Raw genomic sequence first — 14,920 nt, 5'->3', positions numbered from 1 at the left:
AAAGAATCAGTTTGTTCCTGCAGGGGGCATTGTGCTACAATAAAAAAGAGCCATCAAAGCGGACAAGGACTCTCATTTTTACCAATTTGTGTCATAAAAGTCTATGGCATTAGTCCATCAAGCCTGGCCTCTTATTTTTTTTATTTTCACAACGTGGCACTGGATTTATAGAAAAAGCCTCTAATAAACTTTTTCTCCGCTGTTCTTGATGCTGTAGTTAAACAGGAATAAGATTTAAACTTTTCACTGCTGAAGAACAGTTTTCAGTATTCCTGCTTTTACTGATATTGAAAATGAGGACTGTGACTGTGTTTAAAACACAAGAAGGAGAAGGGGAAGGGGACATAAAACAATTAATGACAAGATCACATTAGTATAACTTAGCAATAGCACCACTAAATAAATTATTTGACAAATTTTGCTTTCCTTTGGTGAATCGATCTACTCTTTGTGTAAGCGTGTATGTGTATGTGTTTGTCCATTCAGTGGGTGTTAATCACCTCTACTAAACAATAATGTTAGTTAAGGTGTTGTTCCTGATGCAATTTTATTTTAATATGCACTTAGAAAAGTGCTGATAGAAAACATATTATTACATATACATTGGACAAAGACTTTTAACTTTCCCTTTCTTTTCACTGAGGTCTTGTCTATTCTAGAATTTTACAGATTCATAATGCCCAGTGAGTGCAGCTCACTTGATGGAAGTTGTAGTGTTGATGAGGGTCATACTCAGACGGCTTACCACTGATGGAGATACACCCATTGGGAACCACAGGTTCAAAAGTCCTAACGTAGACAAGGCCTGATTATGTATATAAAATAAATACAGCTAGCAGCTGGTTTGCTAGGGCAGTGGTTCTCAACCAGGAGCACACGTACAGCTTGGGGTATGCAGCGATCTTCCAGTGAGTACATCAGCTCATCTAGATATTTGCCTAGTTTTACAAGCTACATAAAAAGCACTAGCGAAGTCAGTACAAACTAAAATTTCATACAGACAACAACTTGTTTATACTACTCTATATGCTGTACACTGAAATGTAGGTACAATATTTATATTCCAACTGATTTATTTTATAATTATATGGTAAAACGAGAAACTAAGCTATTTTTCAGTAGTAGAATGTTGTGACACTTTTGTATTATTATGTCTGAATTTTGTAAGCAAGTAGTTTTTAAGTGAGGTGGAACTTGAAGTATGCAAGATAAATCAGACTCCTGAAAGGGGTAAAGTAGTCTGGAAAGGCTGAGAGCCACCGGGTTAGAGATTTCACTTAGTCATCAGCACTAAGGAAATCAGTTGCTTGGGTACCAGTCCATGGAGATTCTTTTTCCTTCATGTAGAAGGCCTGAGGAGTTAGTGAGAGCAGGTGCAGCTGCTGGAAGAAGGAACAGACCCGAATACTGAGAGTTGCTAATGCTAAGTGAAGGAAGCTCTCCGAAAACCATTCTGGGGGAAAATACTATCCCTTCTCCACATGCAAGCCCAGTAGCCTGCAGTCCCCTTCAGTCACTGCTTGCTTTTAGGGTTGCCAACCCTCCTGGATTGGCCGGGAGTCTACCAGAATTGTCATCCCATCTCCCGGTGACTACTGAAAGCAATTTGGGAGATTAATAGGCTGCTAAAAGTCTGGTCGATGTTGCAGCCGGGCTAAAGCAGGCTCCCTACCTGCCCTGGCTCCGCACAGCTCACAGAAGCAGCCGGCATGTCCAGCTCCTACGTGCAGAGGCTGCCAGGGGGGTTCCGTGCACTGCCTCCACCCCAAACACCAACTCCACAGAACCCATTGGCTGGGAACCACAGCCAATGGGAGCTGTATGGTCGGAGCTGCTTTACTGATGTTCAGTCCCTCAAATATCCATGTTGTTTCCCCTCCAACACACAATCAGCAGTCAGACCCTGGCAGATGCCCTTGTGTCCCTCAAGCTAAGTTTCTTTGGTTCCACTCATCCAATGCATGTTATTCCCTTATAGAAAGAATGGGTTCCAGAAAGGAGAAATCTGTATACTATCAGTGTTATTGTTGATTTATCAAAATGGTTTATCAGTTTTTAGGACAGCCCATTTAGACATCATAAGGTGTGCCAACATAGACCTAAGAGACATGCCAATTTAGCATGTCTATTAGAGGATTAGTTAGTTGTGATTTACAACATCAAAAGATAAAAGTTCCCAAATGGAGTCATATTTATTCTAACTCATTTGAAAAATTCCCTGGTTCTAGTTACACTAGGGAAAACAGAAGCCAGTACAGCTTGCTGACCAAATATTCATGGATTAGAAGCTTCATTTAAAATAGATAATTTTTGTTTCCTGATTTTGAGTTCATCCACAAAGTCCCTATAAACTGTATTGATTGGTTGACTACATTTTTCAAATCTGAAGACAGGAGTTTGACAGTGTGCTTCTGAAACACTGCATTTTGTGATAATTTCTAGATAACGGACCCAATTAGCAGAGAACCTTTCACTGTGGAGTTGTCTAGCTTTTCCATGTGTTCTTCATGTGAGAGTCCCTGTAGCTAGCTTTCTCAGGATTGCATGGTAGTCTGTCAGAAACTGTGGGACCAAATGACTCCATATTTTGTATGGCCAGTGGAGTTGGATAAGAAGCTTCTTTTCTGGCCAGTGCTTCAGTACCTCTGCTAGCACCTGCTGGAGTACTGAAGAAGAGAAAATGTATGCAGCAATTAAGAGTAATCATAGTGGATAGTGAATCCATCTGGCTGGATGGTGAATCCATCACTAACCACTGGATAGTGAATCCATAGGGGATAATGAATCCATCACTATCCACTGTTGTCTTCACTGAAACTACTGTGAGTTAAAAATCAGTTTTATTATTCTGAAGTATCTAGCTTCAGATAATCCACTCTGAGCAAAATATATAGGGATTAGTTTAGGAAGGCTTCTTCCAATAGTCTTTGTCCCTTTTTAAGTCATTGGCTATCACATTATCTGTCTGTGAAATGCACTGAATGGTTATGCAACTTCCTAAACTAACATAACTTCCAACTTTTTTACAGTCACAGTGTAGAGCCCTTCTTACTTGTTTTCTCCCCAGTTTGGACAGGTAATATACTTCTTCCTGTTACCTAACACCACTCTTATGAGGCTTCCCTGAGTCACTGATAACCTGTTGAACACTTTCTAAATCAAAAGCAGCTGCAATATTTATGCTTAACAGAGCAGTTGATAAGTTTCATAAAGCACTTATATTAGAATGCTCAAAATCGGCTCCTGTGACTGTTTTTGAGGCATCTATCTAGCATTTCTGTAGCGAGAAGCTCTAGGAAGGAGTAAGACTCTGTTGGCATTAGGTCCTCTCCTCACCACAAGAGTTCCAGCCAGAAAATAACAGGGAAATTCTTGCTTCCCAATTGGTTAAAGATTTTTTCCGTATAACAGACATCTCTGGATGTTGCTGGAATACTGATTAACCCTTGGATGGGCCAACATACCCATGTAGGCTTGCTAAATTCCTTTGTATGACAGAAAGAAGAGTCATCACCTCTGGACATACATTTGTTATAGTTTCTCTCTTGGGCCAGGAAATGTCACAGGTCAGGGCTGTGACATTTAGGTTGAATCACAGAAAGATTAAATTGAAGGTTTGGTTTGGAATGGATTTTCCACATTTACTAAAAAAATCTGAGGCCCTTAACAGATGTTTTGTGGCTGAGATATGCAGGTATATGAACAATTTGGATGATGCTTCATTCAAAATATTGTTTAAGAAGATTAGCATGTTTTTTTATTTCCAGAGGCCTTGAGACATGAATGAAAGGTCACATAATTATATAAATGCCTTTAGGACGATGTAGAGGCCAAAACCCATAGCTCTCCATTCTTTCTCTGGAGAACCTTAGCAATTTTTGTGTAATTTGAGGCATGGTAATGCTGAAAAAGTTGCTCTTACATCTATTATTATCTACAGCCACTTTTAAGTTCACACAGAAGACCAGGACCCTCAGAAGAAAGTTACTCTGTTTGACGTGTAGAACTTTAGAGTTAATGATCTTAGAAATGGGAGTTGAAAATACAGATCTTAATCACCTTTGTGGAATGTTTCCCTTTTGCAGCAGTTCTGAGGCCTGCAACTAAACTTTCCTTGAGAATAAAGTGTTCTTCAGTCTAGCAGACAAAAGTATAACAAGATCTAGTAGCAGAAAGTTAAAAAGTAGAAAAATTCAAACTGAAAGTGAGGTGCAAATTGTTAACAGTGAGGGTAATTAACCATTGGAACAATTTACCATAGAATGTGGTAGATTCTCAATCATTTGGAGTGTTTAAATCAGAACTTGCAATCTATCTGAAATGGCAAGCTCCATAAAATAATTAATTAATGAGCTCTATGGCCTGTGTTTTGCAAGAGGTCAGACTAGATAATCCTAATGGTCTTGTCTGGTTTTAAAATCTATGATCACTTTCTCTAGAGCCAAAGAATCATCCCTGCCTCAGTTTATTTGTGAAAGAGGGATCCTCTGAACCAGACTGGCAATTCAATTCAGTTTTACCCTAACTTGAGCACAAACAGTGATGGATTTAATTGATGGATGAAAGAAGCCTGTGTGTCTACAGAGAATTTTATCCACCACAGCAATTTGAAGTATCCAGTCTTCCTTGGCCATAGTAATACTGCAATCTGTTTGATATGTCATTAGGATAGACAATCTTGCACATGTTGTAAAAAATAATAATCTTCCCTGGACTGGGGATTAAATGGGGATATCATTTTTATCTCTTTTCTTCTAGAAGTCTAAGCAACCCATCCACATCAGAAGGGACCCCATTTGCCTTCCACCATCTATTTGCCGGTGTGTACCCAAATTTCACATGGCTTCTCTGCCATTTAGTTTTATTTTACAATTCTTTGGGTTGTAAAAGGTGGTGGCAGAAACCTGAAGACTTCACTCACTAAACTCCCTTTCATATTGCACAGGAGTACAGTGTTTCAATTGAAGGGGAAAAAAATCTTCTTCAAAGAGGCATTTTGACCATTCAAATCACTGCACTGAAAGTTTTCCTCCTATATTCATGAACTGGTAGCATGAGAGATTAAAGCACTCACTCTTTGATCAGTTGCATGATGCGGGGCACAGATTCTGGTAGCAGAACTTGGAATAGCCCTCTAGCCCATGGTATTTAAAGTTGACTTGCTTTCCTCGGGTTTTTAAACTAGGTGAAGAAATGGACAGTCCAGGAAGCAGACATCCCCTCTGTTTGTGGATATGTGGTCTTGTGTTGGAGTGTGCATCCTACACAGGCCCTGAATAGGTTAATGTGGGTCTGGGTCAACTAAGTTTTCTGACTGCATCCAGATCAAGAACCAGGCTTAAATGATCATGAAGCCCAGCTGGGTAGGAGCAGGCTGGTTAGAATAGAGAGAGGTGTAGTACGAGGAGGCCCTAAGATATAAACCTTGGTATCAGAGGCCTGGTATGAGGCCTAAGTCCTGAACTAAAGTAATGGTCAAGACTTTGCTAACATAAAGCAAAGTTAAGCTGGAGCCAGAGACAGGCCCTGCTCACAGAGGCTGGCAAGGAAAGGGCTGATGCTGCAGAAAGAGACATAGCTAAAAGGTACTGGACACCAGATAGCAGAACATTCACATACTTGTACACTCCTCACAGATAACAAGGAACAGACTAACCCATCCCAATGATAGGGGCAAAAGGGTAATATGATGGATAGAGTTGTTTTGTTCGAACCAACATGTACAAGGTGAGAGGCGGCACCTTACTACGTAGAGGGGTTGTATATTGCTGCATAGAAGGGTTGCACCTCAACACATCAGGAGTGATGTGTAACTTGTTTGTACCTGTGTATAAGATTGCATCCTTGGGGCAGTGTCTTTGTCCAGCTGAGGTGGCAGTAGAAAGTCCCGCCACTGACTGAGCTGAGTCCTTTGCCAGGGGGCACATATTCGTAGTATGCCCTGAGTTAGACTAAGAAATCTACAGGAAACTATCATTGTGCTTCGTTTGACAATAAACCTGGCCGACGTGCCTTCGTACCTTACTAGACTCTGTGGTCATTGGGGGTTATCTTCGGGTCTGCTGTGTCAGCTATCTTTGAAGAGCTGGGACAGCACACAGAGGGAACACACGCACGCAGCCGAGTGATATCAACATAGAATAGAGCAGAGCACCCCACCGGTAGCATCTGACATCAAGAGAAAGTTTGCAGCAGAAGAGGGGCTGCAAAACTAAAAACTCAATTTCATGATGGAATGAGGTGTGCAAAATAATAAAGAAAGGAACAAAGTGAAAGAAATAAGTAAGTGAAAAATACAATGAATAATGAAGATTTAATGAAGTATAAAAGTAGTAAGGCAATAGCACAAACAATTATTTTAAAAAAATCAAAGAAAGAGAGTTGGAGAAAGTATTGTGGAAGGCTAAATAAAGATACAAAACCAGCTACATTGAAAGAATTTGTGAAATTTAGAATAAGAGTTGTTACATCTCAGGTCTCATTGGGACTGACAAAATAGTTAGAAGTTCTGATAACAAGAAAGCAGAAATTGAAGCAGAAACTTTCTGAGGGGTGAGTAATGATGAAAACCAAAGTGTAGGTTTTCACCAGACTCAAAGATAATTAATTGAAGAGAAGTAAGAACTGTGGTTGGGGAAAACATGAGGATACTATACAAAATGAAAGGTTTTATATTTGAGACTGTGAGAAAGCTATTGATATAGGCAAGAATATGTCACTGGGGAAAGATAATAAATGCAATACAATGTTTAAATATCATCCTGAAAGCAGTTTGCGGGTTCTCTTGGAATTGTATACCATGTGGTCTGTTTGGGGGACCATGTGCCTACTATGTGGGTGCTGAGCCTAGCAGCCTGCTAGGCAAGGCTGAGAGCTTTTTAATGAGGCTTTGATCCCTAAGCCCTTTAGTACCTATCAACTCTTAATCAAGGCGAAGGGTTACTCAGGAAGATCAGTGCTTTAAAAAGCCCACTCCTAAGCAACCAGAGGAGCTAACGAAAAAGGAGGTTTTGCAAGGGAGTTTATAAGTGTGAGGGGATGCTACATACACTTAACATTCCATAAGCTTCTTTAAACTTAAAGCCAAAACCACCCCTCAATAAAAAACAAAACAATAAAGGAATGAGTTGAAGGAGTGAAAAAAGAATGCAGGCAAAAGACCAGGAACAGAGTGGGGGCTACCCAGCTTATTGTACCCAATGTAGCATGTATAATTACCTGCCTTATGGGCAGCTGGCATAGGTATGCATTCAGTGCAAGGAGCTCCTGGCCCTCAGAGACCTTTTATGGGCTTTGGAGACCAGGGCAGCTGAGCTGGAGAAGCTAAGTTAGACAGAGAGATACACAGATGATACACAAAGATACACAGTAGAATGGTTCCACCCCTGGTCTGACATCCTCTGTGCTGTTGAGGAGGATGAAAGTCTCAGGGAAGGAGAACATCCAAATGGAGCAGAGGGAAACGATCCCATAGTTGGGATCCCCCTTCCAGATGGTGTTGTGGTATCCTCTCGCACTGAGGGTACCTCTCTGGGGGAAACTCTGGTTATTAGGAAGACAGGTATTAGTAATGGGTGATTTGATGGATTTGTGATGATCGGGAGAACCACATGGTGACTTGCCTACCTGGTGCAAAAGTTGCAGATGTCTCGAGACATCTATATATATGTATGTGTAGTGTTGGGGAGGAGCCGGTGGTCATGGTACATGTAGATATCAATGACATAGGGAAGGATAGGAGAGAGGTCCTGGAGGCCAAATTTAGGCTGCTAGGTAAGAGATTGAAGTCCAGGACATCTATGGTAGCATTCTCTGAAATGCTTCCAGTTCCATGTGCAGAGCCCTTTAAACAGGAAGAACTTCAGAGTCTCAATGTATGGATGAGATGAAGATGTAGAGAGAAGGGGTTTAGATTTATTAGGAACTGGGGAAGGAAGGATGGGCTTCACCTAAACCAAAATGGAACCAGATTGTTTGCATTTAAAATTAAAAAGGTGGTAGAGCAGTTTTTAAACTAAGGGCTGGGGGAAATCCAACAGGCGTGGAGAAGCATGTCGCTCAGACATCCCTTAGGGAAGGATCTATAAATGGAGATTCCCTATGTCCTAATAAGGATGAGAGGATGGAAGATGATTAAATGTAGGTAGGATCTGATGAGAAACAGTCAAATGAAAAAAAGTCTCTTTCAATTATATCATGTAATGGCAGACAGCTAAAAAGTGAAAAGTTTTTAAAGTTCTTATATACCAGTGCTAGAAGTCTAAATAATAAGATGGGTGAACTAGAGTGCCTAATATTAAATTAGGATATTATATAATAGGTGTGATGGTTTGACCCCCATTCTGGGATTCCACCTGATGTACAGGGATTTCACTGAGCCCGCCTGCTTCACTAGCCTGAGCTCCCTCTCCCTGTTTTGCTGACTCAGGCTCTCTGGGCTCTTGCAGCACACACACACACAAAGATAGGGCCACACCAAGCTGCAGACACAGAATGAAGTCAGCTCTGTGTGAGAGAATTCACTCAGCACTCACATGCACACCCTCTTTGGATAATAAACCCAAAATAAGACTGTCTTGCACTGTATAGAAAGATCTGTACAGCGCAAGCTCATAAAAATTCACCCTCTCCCTCAGTGTGAACAGAGATATGCACAACTTATTGCCCCATCCAGTTAGAAATTGTACAAATCGGGTTTAATAATAAACAAAACATGCATACTAAGCTTAAGATCTTAAAAAGACTGGTTTCAAGAGTAATTTCTCACCCTAAATGTTATTTTAGGCAAGTTGCAGAGTTTCTGTACTTTAGACTTCCAGTTATTTCTTTTTACAGACAAGACCTTGTCTCAGTCTGGGCTAACCCCTGCCTGTCTTGTCAGGTTAGTTCCTTTGTCCCTCCAGGTACTTTCAGCAGTCTTTCTTCTTGGTTAGGTAATGGAGGAGAGTCCAGATTAACCCCCTCCCTGGCCTCAAAAGGGATTTACCTAAGGTGGGAAACCTTTGTTTGATTCCCAGTATCCAAGGTAGTATTTTGTATTAGGTGATCTTATCACCTGACTTAGTAATGTCACAGCTACATCTCAGGACACCTCTGAGGAAGGAGAGAGATTAGTATCTTCACAGTCTTATTGTTTCTTCCAAGGCTGTGATGGCCGGTTTTCTGGTGTGTGTCTCCCAAATACACTCAAAGTTGTAATTGTTACATGGTCAATATTCCTAACTTTAGATACAGAAATGATACATGTACACAAATTGGATAATCACACTCAGTAAATTGTAACCTTTCCAATGATATCTTACATGAGCCATCTTGTGTAAAGTATACCTTAGTTACACCATATTCATATCATAACAATATTTCTATGAACAATATGGGGCGTAAGTCACAATAGGCATCACAGAAACTTGGTGGAATGAGGATAATCAATGGGACATGATAGTACCAGGGTACAAAATATGTCAGGACAGAACAGGTCATGCTGGAAGTGGCATTATATGTGAAAGAAAGCAAAAAGAATCAAATGAAGTAAAAATCTTAAATGAACCAAACTGTACCATAGAATCTCTATGGATAGTAATTCCATGTTCAGATAATAAGAATATAGCAATAGGGATCTATTACTGACCACCTGACCTGGATGGGCAAGAGGAACTGTGAAATGTTCAGGAAGATTAGAGAGGCTATTAAAATAAAAAAACTTAATAATCATGGGAGATTTCAACTTTCCCCATATTTACTGGGTATATGTCATCTCAGGATGGGATGCAGAGATAAAGTTTCTTAACACCTTAAAGGTCTGCTTCTTGGAGCAGCTAGTCCTGGAACCCACAAGAGGAGAGGCATTTAGCTCTAAGTGGAGCACAGGATCAGGTCCAAGAGGTGAATATAGCTGGACCACTTGGTAATAGTGACCACAATATAATTAAATTTAACATCTCTGTGGTGAAGAAAACACCGTAGAGGCCCAACCCTGTAGCATTTAAGAGGGACTACACAAAAATGAGAAGGTTAGTTAAACACAAATTAAAAGGTACAGCACCAAAAGTAAAATCCCTGCAAGCTGCATGGAAACTTTTTAAAGACACCATAATAGAGGCTCAACTTAAATGTATACCCCAAATTTAAAAAAAACTTAGTAAGAGAAACAAAAAAATCTCCGTGGCTAAACAACAAAGTAAAAGAAGAAGTGAAAGGCAAAAAGGCAACCTTTAAAAGTGGAATTTAAATCCTGTCGAGGAAGATAGAAAGGAGCATAAACTCTGGCAAATGAAGTGTAAAAATATAATTAGAAAGTATAGCACGTCGAAGACTCACCGGCACAGTGCCTCCTCCTGGTCGTCATGGGAATTAGCTCTTTTCCAGCCTTGGAGTGCCCTCTGCTGGTTGGTGGCTCACCTGCCTCAGGCTCCCGTGTCCCTCATTGACCCCAGTGTCCCTTTATCTTGGGGTTCTGCCCCCAGCAGTATCCCCTTACTCTGGGTTTCCCCTCCCAGGGAACCTCCAGCCCTCTAAACCCACCTTGCCTCAGTGCTACTGCCAGTCATCATCTAGCCCCCGCTCACTGGGGCAGAGTGCAGTCTGTAATGGCCTCCCATCATTGGCAAGGGGGTAGAACCAGCTGCGTCTGGCTATTCCTAGGCTGCACCTCTGTAGCCCCAGCACCGTTGTAGGCCTTCACCAAGGCCTGCAGCGTGGGGATTTACCAGGCTGGAGCTCCCCAGCTCCTCTTACCCTTCCCCAGCACTGCTCCACCTCAGCTACCTTGCTCTCAGTCAGCTAGCCTTTCCCACTCCAGGGCTAGAGCGAGACTCCTTCAGCTCTTGGCTCCCAGCCCTCTTATCAGGACCAGCTAGACCCTGACTGAGCTGGCCATACTTGTGTTCAGCTACTCACTCAGCTGCTCTCACTCCTTTTATCCCAGCCACAGCCCTCTCCAGGGCTGCTTTTAACCCCTGTTCTGCAGGAGTGGGGCAGCCACCCCACTATAGGAAGGTCAAAAAAGAATTTGAAGAATAGCTAGCTAAAGATTCAACAAGTAATTTTTTTTTTTTTTAGGTACATCTGAAGCAGGAAGCCTGCTAAACAACAACTGGGGCCAAAGGACAATCGAGATGCTAAAGGAGGAGTCAAAGACGATTAGGCCATTGCAAAGAAACTAAATGAATTTTTGCATCAGTCTTCACAGTTGAGGATGTGAGGTAGATTCCAAAACCTGAGCCATTCTTTTTAGGTGACAAGTCTGAGGAACTTCACAGATTGAGGTGCCATTAGAGGAGGTTTTGGAACAAATTGATAAACGAAACAGTAATAAGTCACCAGGACCAGATGGTATTCACTCAAGAGTTCTGAAGGAACTCAAATGTGAAATTGCAGGACTACTAACTGTAGTCTGTAACCTATAATTTAAATCATCTTCTTTACCAAATGACTGGTGGCATATATCACATTGGTAGATGTACAGGTGAATGAGCCTCTGAGAGTATGACTGATGTGATTAGGTCCTATGATGGGTTTTCAGAAAGCCTTTGACAAGGTCCCTCACCAGAGGCTCTTAATCAAAGTAAGCTGTCGTGGGATAACAGGGAATGTCCTCTTATGGATTGGTAACTGGTTAAAAGATAGGAAACCAAGAGTAGGAATAAATGGTCAGTTTTCAGAATGGAGAGAGGTAAATAGTGGTGTCCCCCAGGAGTCTGTACTGGGCCTAGTACTATTAAACATATTCATAAATGAGCTGAAAAAAGAGGTAAACAGTAAGGTGGCAAAATTTGCAGATGATACAAAATTACTCAAAATAGTTAAATCCCAGGCAGCCTCCTGAATCCCAGGAACTCACAAAACTGGGTGACCGTGCAAGAAAATGGCAGATGGAAGTCAATGTTGGTAAATGCAAAGTAATGCACATTGGAAAACATAATCCCAACTATACATATAAAATGATGGGGATCTAAATTAGCTGCTACCATTCAAGAAAGAGATCTTGGAGTCATTGTGAATAGTTCTCTGAAAACATCGACTCAAGCCATTCAGCCAAGAAAGCTAACAGAATGTTGGGAATCATTAAGAAAGTGATAGATAATAAGATAGAAAATATTATATTGCCTCTATATAAATCCATGTTATTCCCACATCTTGAAAACTGTGTGCAGATGTGGTCACCCTGTCTCAAAAAAAAGTTATTGAAATTAGACAATGTTCAGAAAAGGGCAACAAAATGATTAGGGATATGAAACGGCTTCTGCATGAGAGATTAATAAGACTGGGACTTTTCAACTTGGGAAAGAGGCGACTAAGGGGAGATATGATAGATCATGACTGATGTGGAGAAAGTAAATAAGGAAGTGTTATTTACTCCTTCTCCTAACATCATAACTAGCGGTCATCAAATGAAATTAATAGGCAGCAGGTTTAAAAAAAAAAGGAAATATTTCTTCACAAAATGCACAGTCAACCCGTGGAACTCCTTGCCAGAGGATGTTGTGAAGGCCAAGACTATAACAGGGTTCAAAAATTAGAGAAGTTTATGGAGGATAGATCCATCACTGGCTACTAGGCAGGATGGGCAGGGATGGTGTCCCTAGCCTCTTTTTTCCAGAAGCTGGGAATGGATGACAGGGAATAGATGACTTGATGACTACCTGTTCTGTTCATTCCCTCTGAGGCACCTTGCATTGGCTGCTGTTGGAAGCAGGATACTGGGCTAGATGGACCTTTGGTCTGACCCAGTATGGCCATTCTTATGTTTTTATGCACAATACTATACGTGAACAAAGAGTGATATTGCTATGATGGAAACATGCAATAGTAATTCCAATACAAGAACCAGGCAAACTATCCACAAAAATGCCCTCTTGGTTGGTCTGGATACAATTATGGGGAAAATGGTGAATGAATAATTGGTTGCCTATTTGGAAAACAGTGGCAGGGTGGTTTTAGGAGAGGAAGATGCACCATCAACCATATTGGTAAACTGGAAAATGAAATACAAAAAAATATGAGAAACAAAGATTTTATGATAGTTGTCTTTCTAGATATTGAAAAAACATATGACATGTTATAGAGAGAAGGCTTATTACACAAAGTAGGTACGACAGGGATAAGGGGAACAATATATGGATGAATTATAGAATTTTTGAGTAAATGGACAACGCAGGTCAGAAAGTTGGGAAAGTTATGTCCAATATATAATATTAAAAATGGTACACTGCAGGAAATGACAAATGATCATCTAAAACAAATAAGTGCTGAAGTAGGTGTTTCTCTATGTTCAAATGATTGTGCTATATGGGTTAGAAACCGGAACACTGAGGTGGCTATAAAAAGAATCAACAAAGCACTGTGAGAGACTTCTGACTGGGGAAATACATGGGATTTCAAGTTCTGTTTTGCTAAACCAAAGAACTGATCTTCACGAAAAGGAATGCTACTAAGGAATGTAAACCCTTTCTATGGAGAACAAATAGATATAGTTACAAGATTTAAATTCCTAGGGGTAACAATTGATACTAAATTACTTTGGAATGATCATACAGACTATGTTAAAGATAAATGCCAAGGAAGGATCAACCTGCTTAAAAGTATGTTTTGGCTAATGGTGGGGGCAGAGGAGGCAAGTGAATAAAAAAACCCACTGCTGATATTATACAGAGCCTTAATCATATCAGTTATTGAATATGGCTGCCAAGCTTTTGGGTCTGCATCAACATCAAAACTTAAACAAAATGATTTAATGCACATACAGGCACTTGCAAGTTACATGTAGTGCATTTATTACAACACTCATATGCATGCCACAGACAGCTGCTAGTGAAATGACAATGACTCTATGAACAAAACTACTGTACCTAACTTTCTGGGCCACATTTAATGTGAATTGCAATGATGAAAGTACCAAGTAAATTTATGGTGATTGTTGGGAATTCAGTAGGCAGACTAAAGCATATAGTGTTAGAACTCTACACGCGATTTGAGTTAAAATGTGGATGTAGGAGTTGAAAGGCAAGGAAAAGCTTAACAAAGTTAAAACTTTTAGTCATGAGAAAATTAGTCATGGAAGGAAAGCTACGTATCCAAATATAGCTTTAGATTTATTTTATAAACTTAAGGGTAAAAAGCAGACAATTGCTATAAAAAATGTACCAGTATATAGATGAAAAATGGAGTTGTTTTTGTCAGATATGTACAGAAGGGTCCAAAAAAGAAAAAAATCAGAGATAGAAGTGGTATATTACATACCAAAGTTAGGAATTAATTAATTTAAAAAATATCTGATTTTGTAGCAGTCATGACAGCTGAACTAATAGCAATAATGCAAGCATTAAACTGGATCTGGGATGTATGCCTAGAAGCGGCAGTCATATTTTTGGACTCAATATGAGGTCTTATGGGTGTTTCTGTGTGTAAAAGCAATTTAATCAATGAAATTATATTTCTCATAACAGAGTTAGTACAGATGGGGATGTATGTAGCATTAGCTTGAATCTCAATGCATACCAGGATAACAGGGAACTAAATGGAGGACAAAGCAACTAAAACCACTGTAAGAAATGGAAGGATTGACACAGAAATACCCTTGAGTAAATAGGAATTCAAAAGCTTAGTAGAGAACAATATTTTAAAAGGAATGACAAAAAATCTGGGTCCATAAAAAATGAGGATGAAGATTTTTTTGAATTGTGGCCTATAGTCCAGGGTAACGACACACTTCAGGACCCTGGTAGGAAAAATTAACTGATTTTGTTTAGAATACTAACTAGTCATTGTAGTTTAATTGGAAAACTTTTTAGAATCAGTAAATACGAAGATGGATTACATGCACACTGTAAGGTAGAAGAAACAATTGATCCCCTTTTGTGGGTATGAAAGGGATTTGATAAAGAAAGGAAAATGCTTTTTGATGAATTTAAGTGGCTTAAGA

The sequence above is a fragment of the Chelonoidis abingdonii genome, chromosome 1 (genome assembly GCF_003597395.2).
Source record: "Chelonoidis abingdonii isolate Lonesome George chromosome 1, CheloAbing_2.0, whole genome shotgun sequence".
Classification (NCBI taxonomy): Eukaryota; Metazoa; Chordata; order Testudines; family Testudinidae; genus Chelonoidis; species Chelonoidis abingdonii.
This window is presented reverse-complemented; position numbering follows the sequence as displayed.